Raw genomic sequence first — 17,345 nt, 5'->3', positions numbered from 1 at the left:
ACTAAAGCTTTTGAAGCACCAACCAACAAAGTGTCTAGATACAACAACCATTTAAAATTATTTTTTCTTGGCCGGGCGCGGTGGCTCAAGCCTGTAATCCCAGCACTTTGGGAGGCCGAGACGGGCGGATCACGAGGTCAGGAGATCGAGACCATCCTGGCTAACATGGTGAAACCCCGTCTCTACTAAAAAATACAAAAACTAGCCGGGCAAGGTGGCGGGCACCTGTAGTCCCAGCTACTCGGGAGGCTGAGGCAGGAGAATGGCATAAACCCGGGAGACAGAGCTTGCAGTGAGCTGAGATCCGGCCACTGCACTCCAGCCTGGGCGACAGAGCGAGACTCCGTCTCAAAAAAAAAAAAAATAAATAAAATAAAATTATTTTTTCTTGTATTTCTTCACAGGGAAAATATCCTGCAGCCCGAGGGTGTAACCATCCAGAGGGTTCACTTTGCCCGCTGCCTAGACAGAGCCAATTCATGAAGCGGGGGAATTGCAATAGAGAAAGAGTAATTCATGCAGAACTGGCTGTGTGGGAGACCAGAGTTTTATTATTTCTCAAATCAGTCTCCCTGAGCATTCAGGCAGCAGAGCTTTTAAGGATAACTTGGGGGTGGGGGAAGCCAGTGAGCCAGGAGTGCTGACTGGTCAGAGAGGAAATCATAGGGAGTTGGAGCTGTCTTCTTGTGCTCAGTCAGTTCCTAAGTGGGGGCCACATGATCAGATGAGCCAGTTTATTGATCTGGGTGAGGCCAGCTGGTCCATCAAGTTCAGGGTCTGCAAAGTATCTCAAGTACTGATCTCAGGAGAAATTTAGGGAAGGTCAGAATCTTGTAGCCTCCTAAACTATAATTTCTAATCTTGTGGCTAATGTTAGTCCTACAAAGGCAATCTAGAGCTGTCCCCTGGCTCTGGAAGGAGGTCTTTTGGGAAAGTGCTTTGGGGAAGGGCTGTGACTGTTTTTGTTTAAACTATAAACTAAGTTTCTCCCAAAGTTAGTTCAGCCTATGCCCAGGAATGAACAGGGACAGCTAAGAGGTTAGAAGCAAGATGGAGTCAGTTAAGTTAGATCTCTTTCACTGTCTCAGTCATAATTTCACAAAGGCAGTTTCAAGGGTGCTGCTTTGTACTACAGGAAGAGATGTTTACTTTAGTAGGGAAGAAGGAAAATTAATCTGCTTGCTTGCAGATTAATTTAGATTTCTTCTTTCAAACAATTGAGTTTCAAACAATAATTGTCTGGAAATGAGCTTAAACTCACTGTGTGTAGGACTCCTCCCACAACGGATTTTACCTTTTAACCTCTGTATCTTTGTTAGTTTGAAAGTCAAACAGAACTTGTCATTTTGGTTGCCTTTTTAGTTAAAATTCTACCTGTGAATGTCCTGTGAAAACAAGAGGGAATGGGGACAGGAGGCCCCCACAGGAGACCCAGAATTGAGTCTTCTTTCCCAAGGAAGGAAGAAAGGTTGCAAAACTTACAGAAACTTGGAAGAGGCATTTGTGAATTTACAAATTTTACAAATATTTGCTAAGCACCCTCTTAATACTGAGATACTGAGTTACTAAAATAAATGCAAAAGCAAAAGTTCTCTCTCTGCCTATCAGTGCTTCTCCCTGTCTGACAGGCCGCAAGACTATGTTCTGCCCTTCTTGTGACAGCATAAGAAAGACACAAAACAATTCAGGGAAGCGATTTACTTATCGAGAAGCCAGGCTAGCCCCAGACTTCCTTTCTTATACTGATATGCACGTCACTCACAGTAAAAACCACCCTACTAGCATTAGATCCTCCCCTAGATTTGCCTCTGACATGTCCGGGAGAGCAGTTGTGGTCTCCAGAAACTGTTGTAGGCTGAACTGCCAAATGGGATGAAACTCCTCACCCTCTCTGGTACCACTGCCATTCCCTGACTCAGACATTTCAGGCTTGCTCTTCAGTGTCAGGGCCTGCAGTCCAAAACCCCTTCCTCCAGGAAGCCCTGCCAGTATCCTCTCATGCTTACCTCCCACCTGTACACCTACTGCTTACTAAGTGCCAGAAACTCCTAGCATTGGTAATCTAAGACAATAAGATGGGCCTATGCCTATTAGGGAGGCAGTCTTGTGGGGGAGTCGAACTTATAACAAAATGTAAATGCAATACTGTCATAGGTTATTTGAAAACAAAGGAACAAGGAGCAAAGTGGCAGAAAGAAGAATAGTTGTGTACTCTACTGGTGTGGAAAGAATGATAGGAAAGTGTTTGCCCAAACAAGTTACACCTGTTTACTTTCTCCCTCCTCCCAGCAGGTAAACTTCCTGGTCCTTCTTTACCATTTCCTGGCTGAACCTAACAGCCCTCTGGGCTCAAGTGCTGATGGCAGAAGGCCTGAAGAAAGGGAAGGAAACTTTACTCCTGCTTTATTTGCATCTTCGGGCCTACCCAGAAAGCCACCTTAGCTGTTAGAATCCCTACTAGATGGAAGAGAAACTTGGGATCAGAGAAGTTGACTGGCCTGGCCAAGAGCACACAGCTAGTAAGATCTCCTTCTGACTTGTGTTACTATAGTGGGCTGTTCTCACATTGTTACAAAGAATTACTTGAGACTGGGTAATTTATAAAGAAAAGAGGTTGAATTGGCTCACAGTTCTGCAGGTGGTACAGGAAGCATCGTGCTGGCATCTGTTTGGCTTCTGGGGAGGCCTCAGGGAGCTTTTACTCATGGCAGAAGGTGAAGTGGGAGCAGACACATCACATGGCCAAAGTGGGAGCAAGAGACAGAGTAGGGTAGGGGGAGTGCCACACACATTTAAATAACCAGATCTCAGGAGAACTCACTCACTATTGCAAGGACAGCATCATGCCATAAGGGATCCACCCCTGTGACCCAATTCTAGCAAATAAGCCATTAGGAGAATTTTCTGGAGTTGTCTGAGGAATGTTTTCCTCAATCTTAAGAGTAAGGTAGGGTTGGACTTCTGACTTTTGATAATGGCTGAGTAGATAATATGGAACTACTTCTCTGCTCATAACAATTCTAAATTTGGGGGAAATACTTTTTGAAAGCAAAAAGTTTCATCACACACCGGGGCCTATCATGGGGCGGCGGGGGAGGGATTGCATTGGGAGTTATACCTGATGTAAATGACGAGTTGATGGCTGCTGACGAGTTGATGGGTGCAGCACACTAACATGGCACAAGTATACATATGTAACAAACCTGTACGTTATGCACATGTACCCTAGAACTTAAAGTATAATAATAATAAAAAATAAAATAAAATAAAATGAAAAAAGAAAACAACTGTTTCAAGGCACTGATAAGCAACCAAAAGCAAGCAGAAACTAGAAGAGACACAAGCCTTGAAATAAGGGAAACACATTGGGTAAGATATGATATCTAACTGGCTTTCCCATGAGGAAACTCTCCAGTGTGCAAAATGCAGGGGAATAGAGTTCAAGCAGAAAACAGCAGTTTTGTTTACCTATGTAACAAACCTGCATGTCCTGCACATGTACCCCAGAATTTAAAACAAAAGTTGAAGGAAAAAAGATTCATAAAATGTAAAAGAAAAGAAAAAAGAAAGAAAATAGCAGTTTTACTGGACTGAGGAGTCTGAGGATAGTTTTTGGGATTATTACAGCAACAACTTAAAATTGAAGAGAAAATCCCAGAAAGAAGGGAGTCACAGAGAAGTGAGTGCTGAAACCTGAATACAAATTTCCCTCAAATGCGTGGCTGAATCCTAAACTATCCATGTACATAGCAAGGGAGACCAATGGAAAGCAACTCTGAAAACCTGAGGAGATGAGCAACGATTTTAGCAACTACTCAGTACCAGGGGAGACTGAGTTTGGAGTTCAAATCTTACCAAGTTAGAAGACTTGGTAAGTTCCTTGGTCTTTACTAAAACCCCAGGAGGGTCAGGTCTTTAAAGTAAGTACCAAAGCTCAGGACTAACAGCTATTCCCCAGAACTAAGGGAAAATAAAATAGACTTGCTATATCAAAGCCTAAAAGCAAGTCTCCATGGGATCAAGGTGATCCACCTGTAATTTAACCGCCCACCAGGAAACAACTCAATCATCTTCAGAGGAAGATTACATAATCCATAGTTTATATAATGTATCATTTGTGCTGTCTGGTATATAACCAAAAATTACTAGGATGGGAAGAAACAGGAAAATAAGACCTCTATTAAATTTATAATAAAGTTAATAATTAAAGAGCTATTTGTGACATAGATATTGGAATTAGTAGACAAGAACTTTAAAATAATTACAAACTTTTTTTAAGTCAGTAGGAATAAATGGTTATAAATAGTGAAGGAATGGGGAATTTCAGGAAAGGCATGAAATTCTGCAAAAGAACCAGATGGAAATTCTAAAAGTGAAACAAACAATATTGAAATAACACATTCATCAAATGGAAATTATGGAAAATTAGACAATGCAGAAGAAGATTTTGTACCATTGAGGACAAGACAGTAAAAAAAAAAAAAAATACACATACTGGACTAGAGAGAAGAAAACTGGTGGGGTGGAGTGCGGAAGGAATGAGACATCAATGACTTGTTACACAGTATCAAGTACAGTCTCCAAATTACATTGGTTAGTTACACCTAACGATTTTTCAACTTGATTATGGTGTGAAATTATCACAATTTTGATTTATTTCAAACTTTGAATTTTGATCTTTTCCCAAACTAGCAATATGTGTTACATGAGATATTCAACATTTTACTATAAAATAGGCTTTACGTTATGATTTTTCCCAACTGTAGGCTAATGTAAATGTTCTGAACATGTTTAACGTAGGCTAGGTTAAGCTATGATATTTGTTAAGTTAGGTGTAGTAAATGCGTTTTCAACTTACAATATTTTCAACTTACAATGGGTTTATCAGGACATAACCCAATTGTAAGTCAAGGATCATCTGTAACTAAAAATACATATAATTAAAGTTCCAGAATGAGAACAGACACAATGGGGCAGAAAATTTATTTAAAGATGTATTGGTTGAAATTTTACCAAATTCTATGTAAAACGTAATTCCAGTGATCCAAGGAGCTAAATAAACTCCAAAATGGATAGATTAAAATAACACACACATTTCGGAACATCATAATAAAACTCTGAAAACAGAAGATACAGGAATTTTTTAAATAGAAAAAAGACGTGATTTATGGAAAAACAATGATGAGAATTACAACTAACTTTTTGTCAGAAGCAATCGAGATCTGAAAATGATGAAAGGTTGTATTTCAAGGTATCAATGAAAAGACACCTGCCAACCTGGAATTCTATGTGTAGTGATATCATCCTTTAAAAACAAAAACAAAATTAGGAAATTTTCAGAAAAACAAGTCTAAGGAAGTTGTCAGCAGAATGCCACTATAAGAACTGCTTAAGGAAATTCTCAGGCTAAAAGAAAAGATACTATAAGAAAATTCAGAGCCACAAGAAATAATTAAGAGAACCAAGAATGGTAAACATATTTACCATTACATATAACAATGTTTAAACAATATTTTTCTTTATTTCTTTAATATTTTGTAAAAAAACAATGTACTTATTAAAATAAGAACAATAACAATATATTCTGGTATATGTAATAAGCTAAGCAAAAGTAAAATATGTGTCAACAATAGCATAAGAATGGAAGCGAGCAATAGCATTATACTGATGCAAATTCTTTTTTTTTTTTTTTTTTTTGAGACAGGATCTCACTTTTTCACCCAGTCTGGAGTGCAGTGGCCCTCTCTCAGCTCACTGCAAGCACTGCCTCCCGGATTCATGCCATTCTCCTGCCTCAGCCTCCCGAGTAGCTGGGACTACAGGCACCTGCCATCACACCGTGTTGGCCAGGATGGTCTCGATCTCCTGACTTCATGATCTCCCGCCTTGGCCTCCCAACGTGTTGGGATTACAGGTGTGAGCCACCATGCCCGGCTGCAAATTCTTACATTATATATGAAATAATATAATTTTAATTCAGTAATTCATTTAAAAGACATAATAACTAATAGAAATGATTTAAAATACAAGAAGTAAAACTATTAGAAATGAGATAAAAATCAGAAAAACCTACCATTATAAGTGAGATTTTAACACTTCTTTCTCAGAAAATAGTAGAAGTGGACAAATAATCAGCAAGTTATAGAAATTTTGAACTTCACTATCAAGCAACTTGACCTCGTTGATATTTATATAATGCCACACCAATCACTGAATTCTTTTCAAGTGCAAATGAAATTACCACTAAGATAGATTATATGTTAAGCCATATCTTGACTCATTTCTTTCCTCAACCTGATTAAAAAACATTTAAGAGAAACTTACACTTAATCCATACTTACTGGTGAAAACCTGAATACTTTGCCAATAAGAATGGTAATAAAGCAAGAATATCCACTTTCATCACTCCTGCTTTTCTTTTTTTTTTTTTTGGTTTTCTTGACATGGAGTCTCGCTCTGCTTCCCTCCCAGGCTGGAGTGCAGTGGTGTAATCTCTGCTCACTGCAAACTCCACCTCCCAGGCTCAAGCAATTCTCATGCCTCAGCCTCCTGAGTAGCTGGGATTACAGGTGCTCACCACCATGCCTGGCTAATTTTCATATTTTTAGTAGAGACAGGGTTTCATCATGTTGACCAGGCTGGTCTCGAACTCCTGACCTCAGATGATCCACCCACCTAGGCTTCCCAAAGTGCTAGGATTACAGACATCAGCCATCGCGCCCGGCCTGACTCATTTCAAAAGATTAAAATAATGTAAGTACATTATCAGTCCACAATAGAATTCAATTAAAAAATAAATACCAATAAGATGTCTAGAAGATCTGCAAATACTTACAAATTAAACTGCATGCTCTAAATACTTTTGTCTAAGAAGAAGTTACAAAGGAAAATTAGGGGATATTTAAAATTGAATGATAATGATGACAAAAAAGTCAAAGTTTACAGAATGCAGTTCTTAAGGGAAAATTTGTAGGCTTACAGACCTATTTTAAAAAGGAAGCAAGGTTAAAATCAATTATTTGAGCTTCTAACTTAAACAGAAAAAGAAGAGCAAATTAAATAGAAGAAAGGATACCATAAAGAGAAGAAATAAATGAAAGAGAAAGTGGACAAATAATATAGACATTAGCAAAACCAAATGTTTGTCTTTTGAAAATATTTATAAAATTGAAGAACTTCTAGGATGGTTGACCAAGAAAAAAGAAAAGAAAAGAAAGAAAAACTGCAAATACCAATCATAGGAATACAAGACAATGCATTATTTCTGTCTTTATAGACACCAAAAGAATAAGGGGATATTATGAAAAACTTTTACCATTACATTTCACAATTTGGATAAAATGGACAAACTCCTTAAAAAACACAACTTCCTGAAACTGACACAAGAAGAAATAGAAAATAAAAATAATCCTATATCTATTAAAAATTTGAATTCATGATTTAAAAGTTTTCCTTGTAGAAAACGTCAAGCCCAGATGGGTTTCCCAAATGAATTTTGTAAAATATTTAGAGAAAAAATATCAATTTTACATAAATCATTTCATCAAATAAAGGAGAAAGGGCCATTTCTCAACTCATTTTATAAGGCCAATATAAATCCAATGTAAGAGCGTGTTACAAACATTACAAAAAGAAAAGGAAAGAACAGAAAATGACAGTTCAATATTTCTCATACACATAGGTATAAAATCATTAAAATATTGGCAAATCAAATCCAGCAATGTATTTTAAAAGGTTAATATATCATGACCAAGTAAAGTTTACTCCAGGAATCAACGTTGGCATTACATTCAAAATTAAACATAATTCATCACAATAATAAAAGAAGAAAATGACACTATAATTTCAATAGATGTTCTTAAAAAAATAAACTCAGCAAACAAAGTAAACAAGAAAGTTTCCTCAACCTGATTAAAAAACATTTAAGAAATCTTACACTTAATCCATACTTACTGGTGAAAACCTGAATACTTTGCCAATAAGAATGGTAATAAAGCAAGAATATCCACTTTCATCACTCCTGCTTAAGGTACTATGGAGGGACTTAACTCATTGCAATAAGGCAAGAAAACAAAATAATAAGGTATAAGATTGAAAAGAAATAAGTAGAAGTGTCTTTATTTGCAAACAAAAAGAACCGATGATTAATATATAAAATCCCAAGGAATAACTTTTAAAAAAACATACTAGAACTAATGTTTGGCAAAGACACAGGATATAACATGTCACTATTAAATATTAATTACATTTCCTTATTCAAACTGTTGAGACTTGAAATTAAATAAAGAATAACATGTAGAACAGCACAAAAATGTGTAGAAATAAATTTAACAAAAGATGTGAAAGATTTCTACACTGAAAGCAACAAAACATTGCAGAAAGAAATTTTAAAGACAATAAATGAAGGTAGAGGGCAAGATGGCTGACAGATGCAACCAGGTTGAACAGCTGTCACCAAGGACCAAGATGATTGGTGCCCTCCTGACAAATCTTCAGAAGGAAGGCACTGAGTGAACAGAGGGAAGGCACGGAGTGGGCGGAGGGAAGACACAGAAGCTGGGCTGAAAGGGGAGGAAACTGGGAATCCCATATGGGGCTACTACACACTAGGACTCATTCCTGACCCCCAATGACTTCAGGGGAATGCATGAGTTGAACTGGCAGAAAGCAATCCGCCGCCGGGTGGGGTGGCTCACGACTGTAATCCCAACACTCTGGGAGACCGACGCAAGTGGATCACGAGGTCAGCAGATCGAGACCATCCTGGCTAACAGGTGAAACCCCATCTCTACTAAAAATACAAAAAAAAAATTAGCTGGGCAAGGTGGCAGGCGCCTGTAGTCCCAGCTACTTGGGAGGCTGAGGCAGCAGAATGGCGTGAACCCGGGAGGTGGAGCTTGCAGTGAGCCGAGACCGCACCAGTGCACTCCAGCCTGGGCGACAGAGCGAGACTCAAAAAAACAAAAAAACCAAAAAAGCAGTCTGCTCTTGCCATAGACCTCCGGAATCCTGACAGGAGGAGACCCCGTGGCCATCAGGGACACTCAAGTTGGCAGGAGAGCTGCTTAGAGAAGGGATAGGGGCAGCACAAGAGCTGAAGCACAACCAAGAGAATTTGGTACAGGAGCATCTGTAGCAGAGGATGGCCAGAGAAGCCCATCTCCCTGGGCTTGACTTGCTCCCATAGGAGACTTTAGCCCTAATGGAACTGTTGGACCTGAATTCTGAAGGACAGTCTTGCCCATCAGACGGGGTGGGTTTGACCCGAGGACCCCTTGGTCTGCTGGCCTCTTCCAGGGCCCCAGCCTGGCTACACCTGCTTGCAAGGCAGCCTTGGGTGCTCCAGGGGCCCACATCATAGCTGGTGGATCATGTCTGATTGGTGGAGAGCTCCAGCAGGGTGGCCCTCATGGCCATGCACCAGCCTGCCCACTCCCTTCCCAGACTGCAGCTTCCCTCAGGCCGATGGCAAAACCCCACATCAATTTGCCAGTGTGTGCATGTATGAGTGGGGTTTGCCTTCTTTGCCCTGCCTGTACGCCTGTGTGTATGCACCCTGCCCTGCCACTGTTGCAACAGGAGTGCACTCTGCTGTGCTCCCCACCGCGCCAGACCACCATTGCAGTCAGAGCCTTGGCAGGCACAGAGCTATGCAAATGGAAAAGAGAAGAACACTGGGGTTGCAATCCTAGTTTCAGACAAAATAGACTGAAACCAACAAAGGTCAAAAAAGACAAAGAAGGGCATTACGTGACAGTAAAGGGTTCAATTCAACAAGAACACCTAACTATCTTAAATATATATGCACTCAACACAGGACTACCCAGATTCATAAAGCAAGTTCTTAGATACCTTCAAAGAGACTTAGACTCCCACCCAATAATAGTGGGAGACTTTAACACCCGACTGACAATATCAGACAATCAAGACAGAAAATTAACGATACAATACAATAAGTCTTCATTAATGTTGTCAGCAGGTTCTTGTAAACTGTAACCTTGAGTGAAACAACATACCGTATACCACAGGAATTTGCCTCATTTATGTCAATTAGCCTATAGTAAAATTAGTTTTGTTAGACAGTACGTTGTCTCACTTGAAGTTGCAGTTCACAAGAATTTATGAACGACGCAAGTGAAGACTTACTGCTTACATATATTTTTAAACTCTTATAAATCAACAATAAAAATTTGAAAAGCCCAATGACAAAAATACATGAATAAGCATATCACAAAAGAATCATTAGCCATTAGGGAAATAAAATAAAACCATAATGAGCCACCACTTCACATCCACTACAATGGCTATGATTTTTTGTTGTTGCTGCTCAAAAAGAAGTTTCCTATATTTATTAACAGAAATTTCACGTCCCCAATTAAGAATTTTATGACATTTGCTTAGAAGACATATGTTCAAGCGATATGTATTTTGGAAACATTGTCACATGATTTCGAGATCAGAATACATCTCCTCTTCCTTTACGCACCACTCTTGAAAGACGTTCCTTTCCACCATGGATGGAAAGATTAAACATACACATTTCAAACAAGTTAAAATTATCAATTTACAACCAGCACAGGAGTAAGTACTTGCAATTTCAATGTTTTGGCTTGCTTCCAGTCTTTTATTTGCAATTTCTTTAGAGACAGTGATGAATTTGGAGAATATACATATCTCCATTGTTACCCTCTTTTGGGTCCAAAATCTTGACTTCTATCCAATTTCTTTTGCTAAATTAAGATTCTTCATTATTTCAGATCTTCTCCACTAAAATGTGCATGAACATTTTACATAAAGTAGAAACTATTATTTCTATAATTTGATAGAATTTGTCTTTAAAATTTGCAGAATATAACCAGGTGCAGTGGCTCACACCTGTAATCTCAGCACTTTGGCAGGCCAAAGCGGGCAAATCACTTGAGGTCAGGAGTTTGAGACCAGCCTGGCCAACATGGTGAAACTCCATCTCTACTAAAAATACAAAAATTAGCCAAGCATGGTGGCAGGTGCCTGCAATCCTAGCTACTCAGGGGGCTGAGGCAGGAGAATTGCTTGAACCTGGGAGGCGGAGGTTGTACTGAGCTGAGATCACTAGTGGCTGTGATTTTTTTAAACTGCCAATATCAAGTGTTGGTGAGGATGTGTGGGCAATTGAAACACGTGGATTATTGATTAGAGTGTAAAATGTTACCACCTCTTTGAAAAACTGTTGGCAGGTTTTTTTGTTTGTTTGTTTTGAGACGGAGTCTCGCTCGGTCGCCCAGCCTGTAGCCCAGGCTGGAGTGCAGTGGCGTGATGTTGGCTCACTGCAACTGCACTCCACCTTCCGGTTTCAAGCAATTCTCCTGCCTCAGCATCCCGAGTAGCTGGGACTACAGGTGCCTGCCACACCACGCCTGGCTAATTTTTTGTATTTTTAGTAGAGACAGGGTTTCACTGTGTTAGCCAGGATGGTCTGGATCTCCTGACCTCGTGATCTGCCCGCCTTGGCCTCCCAAAGTGCTGGGATTACAGGCATGAGCCACCACACCCAGCCTTTTATTTTTTTTTAATTGAGATGGAGTCTAGTTCTGTTGCCCAGGCTGGAGTGCAGTGATGTGACCTTGGCTCACTGTAACTTCCACCTCCAGGGTTCAAGCGATTCTCATGTTTCAGCCTCCCATGTAGCTGGGACTACAGGCACGCACCACCATGCCTGGCTAATTATTTTGTATTTTTAGTAGAGACAGTGTTTCACCATGTTGGACAGGCTGGTCTCGAACTCCTGACCTCACGTGATCTGCCCTCTTTGGCCTCCCAAAGTGCTGGGATTATAGGCGCGAGCCACCACACTTGGCCAGCAGTTTTTTAAAAAGTTAAACGTCTACACTGTGACCAGAAATTCTATTCTTCAACACTAACTTAATAAAAAGCTTTTGTGCATAACAACTTTACAAAAACATTCAATGTTACTTTATTCATAATTATCAAAAACTGAAAACAACCCTAAAGCTCATCAATAGAAGGAACAGAGAAATTATGGAATACTACTTACTAATAAAAGAGAACAAACTACTGATGCATGCAAAATAGGGATAAATCTCAAAAACATTATATTAAGGAGGAAAAAAAGCCAAAAAGTAATTACCTTGAGGGGGTTAACTGGAAAAGTGCATGAGGGAAATTTTGCTCTAGGACTGCCAGGTTTGTATGCCTGCTGTGTAGCAACAGACCGTTACCCTGACAGTTATCAGTGAACTGAAAATGTCCCTTGTGGTTTGAGCTGATAACATCCCTTACGGCTGTGGCATTTAGCTTTTGCTTTGACTAACCAGCATGCAACTAACTTCCTTCCAGTGTTGGAATTTTTCTAACTTGCAAGGCAGAGCTCATTTCTCATCGGATAAACTGAAAATGTTAGATACTCACCTTCTCATCTTCCCTTGAAGCTAGGGTGTGACATGACCTAGACTCTGCCAATCAGGTACATAAACACACATGAAACAGAAGCTAGTGATGAATTATGAAGCTCATGAATTATGAAGCAGAAGAAGACACTGAGCAGATTCTGTTCTGGGGATTTTGTCCACTGACTACTGTATTAAGTTTCCAGAAACAGCAGTGTCACTGGTTCTAGGAGCAGCATCTGATGTCTAGTGTAGGTGGCACCAGTGTTGCAGCTGTGAAGTGTGTATTCCGTGGTGGAAGCAGTTATATTGCTACCACAGTGACTGTGTGTGTATTCAGTCTCCAGAAACAGCAGCATCACTGGTTCTAGGAGCAACGTCTGACATCTAGTGTAGGTGGCACCAGTGTTGCAGCTGTGATGTGTGTATCCTGCAGTGGAAGCAGTTATATTGCTATCAGAGTGACTGTGTGTGTGTGTGTGTTCAGTTTCCAGAAACAGCAGCGTCACTGCTTCTAGGAGCAGCATCTGATGTCTAGTGTAGGTGGCACCAATGTTGCAGCTGTGATGTGTGTATCCTGTGGTGGAAGCAGTTTTATTGCAACCAGAGTGACTGTGTGAATAGGTTTTGGTGATTCCAGATTTGAGAGCTCCAAATCTAGGTTTATAGCCACCTCAACTCCCACCAAGATTCAAACAAGTCATTTTTCTGTTTCCATGTGTCAGAATTGGTGTTAGTTGCCTGACACTAAAACACTACTTGAAATTTAATTGAAGTTTTCTTGAGTAGTGTTCTCTGTTAATTGTAGCTGAATGTATTTAAATAATCCCCAGTCCTAAGCTCTATCAGTTTTCTATTGCTACAATAATACCTTGAAGCCAAGAACTCAGTGGATTAAAACAATTATTTATTCTTGCTCACTTCTCTGGGAGTTGCCTGGGAATCAACCGATCTAGGCTGTGTTGAAGTGACCTTGGCTCCAAAATGTGGACTAGGTCTAGCTCAGCTCCATGCACCTCTCATCCTCCTTGGACTACCCAGGGTTTGTCTTCTCATGGAAATAACAGAGTTGGACAAGACCAACCATGAAATTTTAATCTAAGCCTTCTCATGTTAGGTTTACTGATATTCCAATGGTCAAATCACATTACCAAGTCCCACATGGGTGAAGAGGGGATATACACTCCTTATATACTGATGTGAACTGTAAAGCCACATGGCAAAAGGTATGAATAGAGAGACGGATGAAGAAGTGGGGAAAATAATGAAATCTACTATATTAACTTATATCCCACCCCTATCCTCCAACATAAAAAAAGAAACACTTAGGTAGTGACTATTGTTGGTATAATTGTTGGGTTTTGTTTGTTTTTGTTTTTGAGACGGAGTCTCACTCTGTCACCCAGGCTGGAGTGCAGTGACATGATCTTGGCTCACTGCAGCCTCCACCTGGCCTGGTATAATTGTTTTAATAGCTATTGAAGTCTTAGCAGAAGATGCCAGGTGCAGTGGTCATGCCGGTAATCACAGCACTTTGGGAGGCTGAGGCAGGTGGGTCACCTGCGGTCAGGTGTTCAAGACCAGCCTGGCCAACATGATGAAACGTCGTCTCTACTAAAAATACAAAAACTAGCCAGATGTGATGGCAGGTGCCTGTAATCCCAGCTACTCGGGAGACTGAGGCAGGAGAATCACTTGAACCTGGGAGGCGGAGGCTGTGGTAAGCCGAGATCACACCATTGCACTACCGTTGCATTCCAGCCTGCAAGACATAGCGAAACTCTGTTTAAAAAAAAAAAAGAAAAAGAAAAAGAAAAAAAAGCTGTTATCTCCAAAGAGTTTGTAAAAAGTGGACAGATACTTTGTATTGCTTAAGAGGACTCATCTGGCAGCAGTTTACCATCTTCATTCTGGAAGCTCAGTTGTCCCAACACCTATGAGATTACTAGCCTGAATCAGCAGCTATTGAGTGGTAGAGTGTGGATGCTTAGGCAGAAGAGTCCAAACACATATCCAATTTTATATCTAGTGTGATGGGGGGAGGAGGAGTAAATGATTTGAGGAATACAGAATTGGTTTTGCCCTAATGTAGTGTGGATAAAATAGCCGAAGTTTAGAGCAATTTACCTGGAAGCAAATAGATGTGAATTCTAGTCATTCTGCCATTTTGTAGTTCAACAACCATGGCTAACTCACTTAAATTTTGGTGCTTTAGTTTCCTTTATCAACCAAGCAATAGAATTTTCCTGGGGGTCTTTAAGATGTCTAACAGTCCAGTCATTTTATGATTCTACCATGGCCTGATTATAAAAATGATAGGATTCAGCCCGCCACAGTGGCTCATGCCTGTAATCTCAACACTTTGGGGGGCCGAGACGGGTAGATCACTTGAGGTCAGGAGTTCGAGACCAGCCTGGTCAACGTGGCAAAACCCCATCTCTACTAAAAATACAAAAATTACCTAGGCGTGATGGCACAACGTGCCTATGGTCCCAGCTACTCGGGGGTCTGAGGTGGGAGAATTGCTTGAACCCAGGAGGTGGAGGTTGCAGTGAGCAGAGATCATGCCACTGCACTCCAGCCTGGGTGACAAAGCGACACTCCATCTCAAAAAAATAATAATAATAATTTAAAAAATTAATATAATTCATTTCTTCACTCGAAGGCAGTGTGTCCAAGACCTCTTCTGACAAGACTTCATTTTTATTTTTATTTTATTTTTTATTTTTTTGAGACTACATGTCCTGCTCTTGCCCAGGCTGAGGTGCAGTGCATGATCTCAGCTCACTGCAACCTCCTTCCACTAGGCTGAAGCAATTCTCCTGCCTCAGCCTCCTGAGGAGCTGGGATTACAGGCAGGCACCACCATGTCCGTGAGCCACTGCACGCGCCCAGCCTAACAGCTCTTATAATTAAATCTTTACATAAGAAGAAAAGTTTTAAAATCTTTACAAATCCTCACAAGGCACTGGTGCGGATTTGTAAAGCTTCTGTTTTTCCCTTCATGTTAAAAGCAAACAAGGATCAACTATTGGCAAAATTAAGTGCAGGAAGTATAGATCTTTTAGACAAATACCCAGGCTTATATTCCCGAAACCTTTTCCTGCATCTCTGCTTGAGGAATGTACAGTCTTCTCTTCACCTCTATTGTGCCTTGGTCTGGTTAAGAAAACAACTCAAGCCTCCCAGTGTGGTTAAAGTTACTTTAACATTTACATTTTAACTAACATCTTTATTCACAGAATGAAATATTTGGCACTTGGTCACGGGATGTCATGCACCAGGAAGCAAGTAATAGATTTCTTGTAAGGCTTGGTGGGGAAGACTTAACAATTCCTTGTCTGTGACCATTCCGCAGAGCACACTGCTGCTCCTGAGGTAAAGAGCCTTAAGATTGTGAAGACTATGTAATGCTCATTCATCCAACCAGCATAGATTGTGCTCACAGTGTGCAAGGCATTGGTAGCAATGCATGTGGCAAAGTTTCACTCTCATGCAATCTACATTCTTATAAATGGGGTAGCCATAAAATAAATAAATAAATACAGAAACAAAAAGCCAGGCATGGTGGCTCACACAGGTAATCCCAGCACTTTGGGAGGCCGAGGTGGGCGGATCACCAGGTCAGAAGATTGAGGCCATCCTGGCTAACGCGGTAAAACCGTCTCTACTAAAAATACAAAAAAATTAGCTGGGTGTAGTGGCATGCGCCTGTAATCCCAGCTACTCGGGAGGCTGAGGCAGGATAATCGCTTGAACCCGGGAGGTGGAGCTTGCAGTGAGCCAAGATGGCGCCACTGCACTCCAGCCAGGGGGGACAGAGCGAGACTCCGTCTCAAAAAAAAAAGAAGGAAACAAACAAGATACCCTGGAAGTTCTCTAACCTTCAGTCAGTATGTTCCACAGAGGGAATGAAGAACTTAGGCTGTTCTTCTGTTTCCGTCTATATATCTAACAAGAATTAAATTATTCTCAGAACTGATTATGCCAGTTCTAATTACATAGTTCATATAAATATCATGGAAGCCAATAAAATGTGAGTTGTTTCTTGGAATGCTAAATTTAATGTTTTGTAAGGACTTAATTAAAAATTACTTAAAAATTATAAAACAGGCCAGGCTTGGTGTGTGATCACACCTGTAATCTCAGCACTTTGGGAGGCTGAGGCGGGTGGATAACTTGAGGTCAGGAGTTCAAGACCAGCCTGACCAACATGGTGAAACCCTGTCTCTACTAAAACTACAAAAAATTAGCCAGGCATGGTGGTGCACAGCTATAATCCCAGTTACTCAGGAGGTTGAGACAGGAGAATCTCTTGAACCCGGCAGGCAAAAGTTGCAGTAAGCCAAGAGCCCACCACTGCACTCCAGCCTGGGTGACAAAGTGAGACTCTATCTCAAAAAAAAAAAAAAAAAAAGAAGAAAAAAGTATTTTTAAAAGGTTCTCAGCCGGGCATGGTGGCTCACGCCTGTAATCCCAGCACCTTGGGAGGCTGAGGCAGGTGGATCTCTTGAGGTCAGGAGTTCGAGACCAGCCTGGCCAACATGGTGAAACCCTGACTCTACTAAAAATACAAAAAAAAATTAGCCAGGTGTGGTGACGAGCACCTGTAGTCCCAGCTACTTGGGAGGCTGAGGCAGGAGAATCACTTGAAACCAGGAGGCGGAGGTTGCAGTGAGCTGAGATTGCACCAGTGCACTCCAGCCTGGGTAACAGAGTGAGACTCTGTCTCAAAATAAATAAAATAAAATAGAAAGTTCTCACTCCAGTTTAAAGAAACTGAATCCCTGATTAAAGGGTATAGTTAATGTATGGATGCCAGTCAGCAGAGTCATACTAGCAATAACAAAAATGGCTTTAGCTCTATGTTATTTATATTAAACGTTATTATAACAAAAGGATTAAGATTTCTCTATATCAAATACATATATATAATATCTTTGTATTTAATACATTAGG

The sequence above is a fragment of the Trachypithecus francoisi genome, unplaced genomic scaffold, assembly GCF_009764315.1.
Source record: "Trachypithecus francoisi isolate TF-2019V2 unplaced genomic scaffold, Tfra_2.0 Lachesis_group0, whole genome shotgun sequence".
Classification (NCBI taxonomy): domain Eukaryota; kingdom Metazoa; phylum Chordata; class Mammalia; order Primates; family Cercopithecidae; genus Trachypithecus; species Trachypithecus francoisi.
This window is presented reverse-complemented; position numbering follows the sequence as displayed.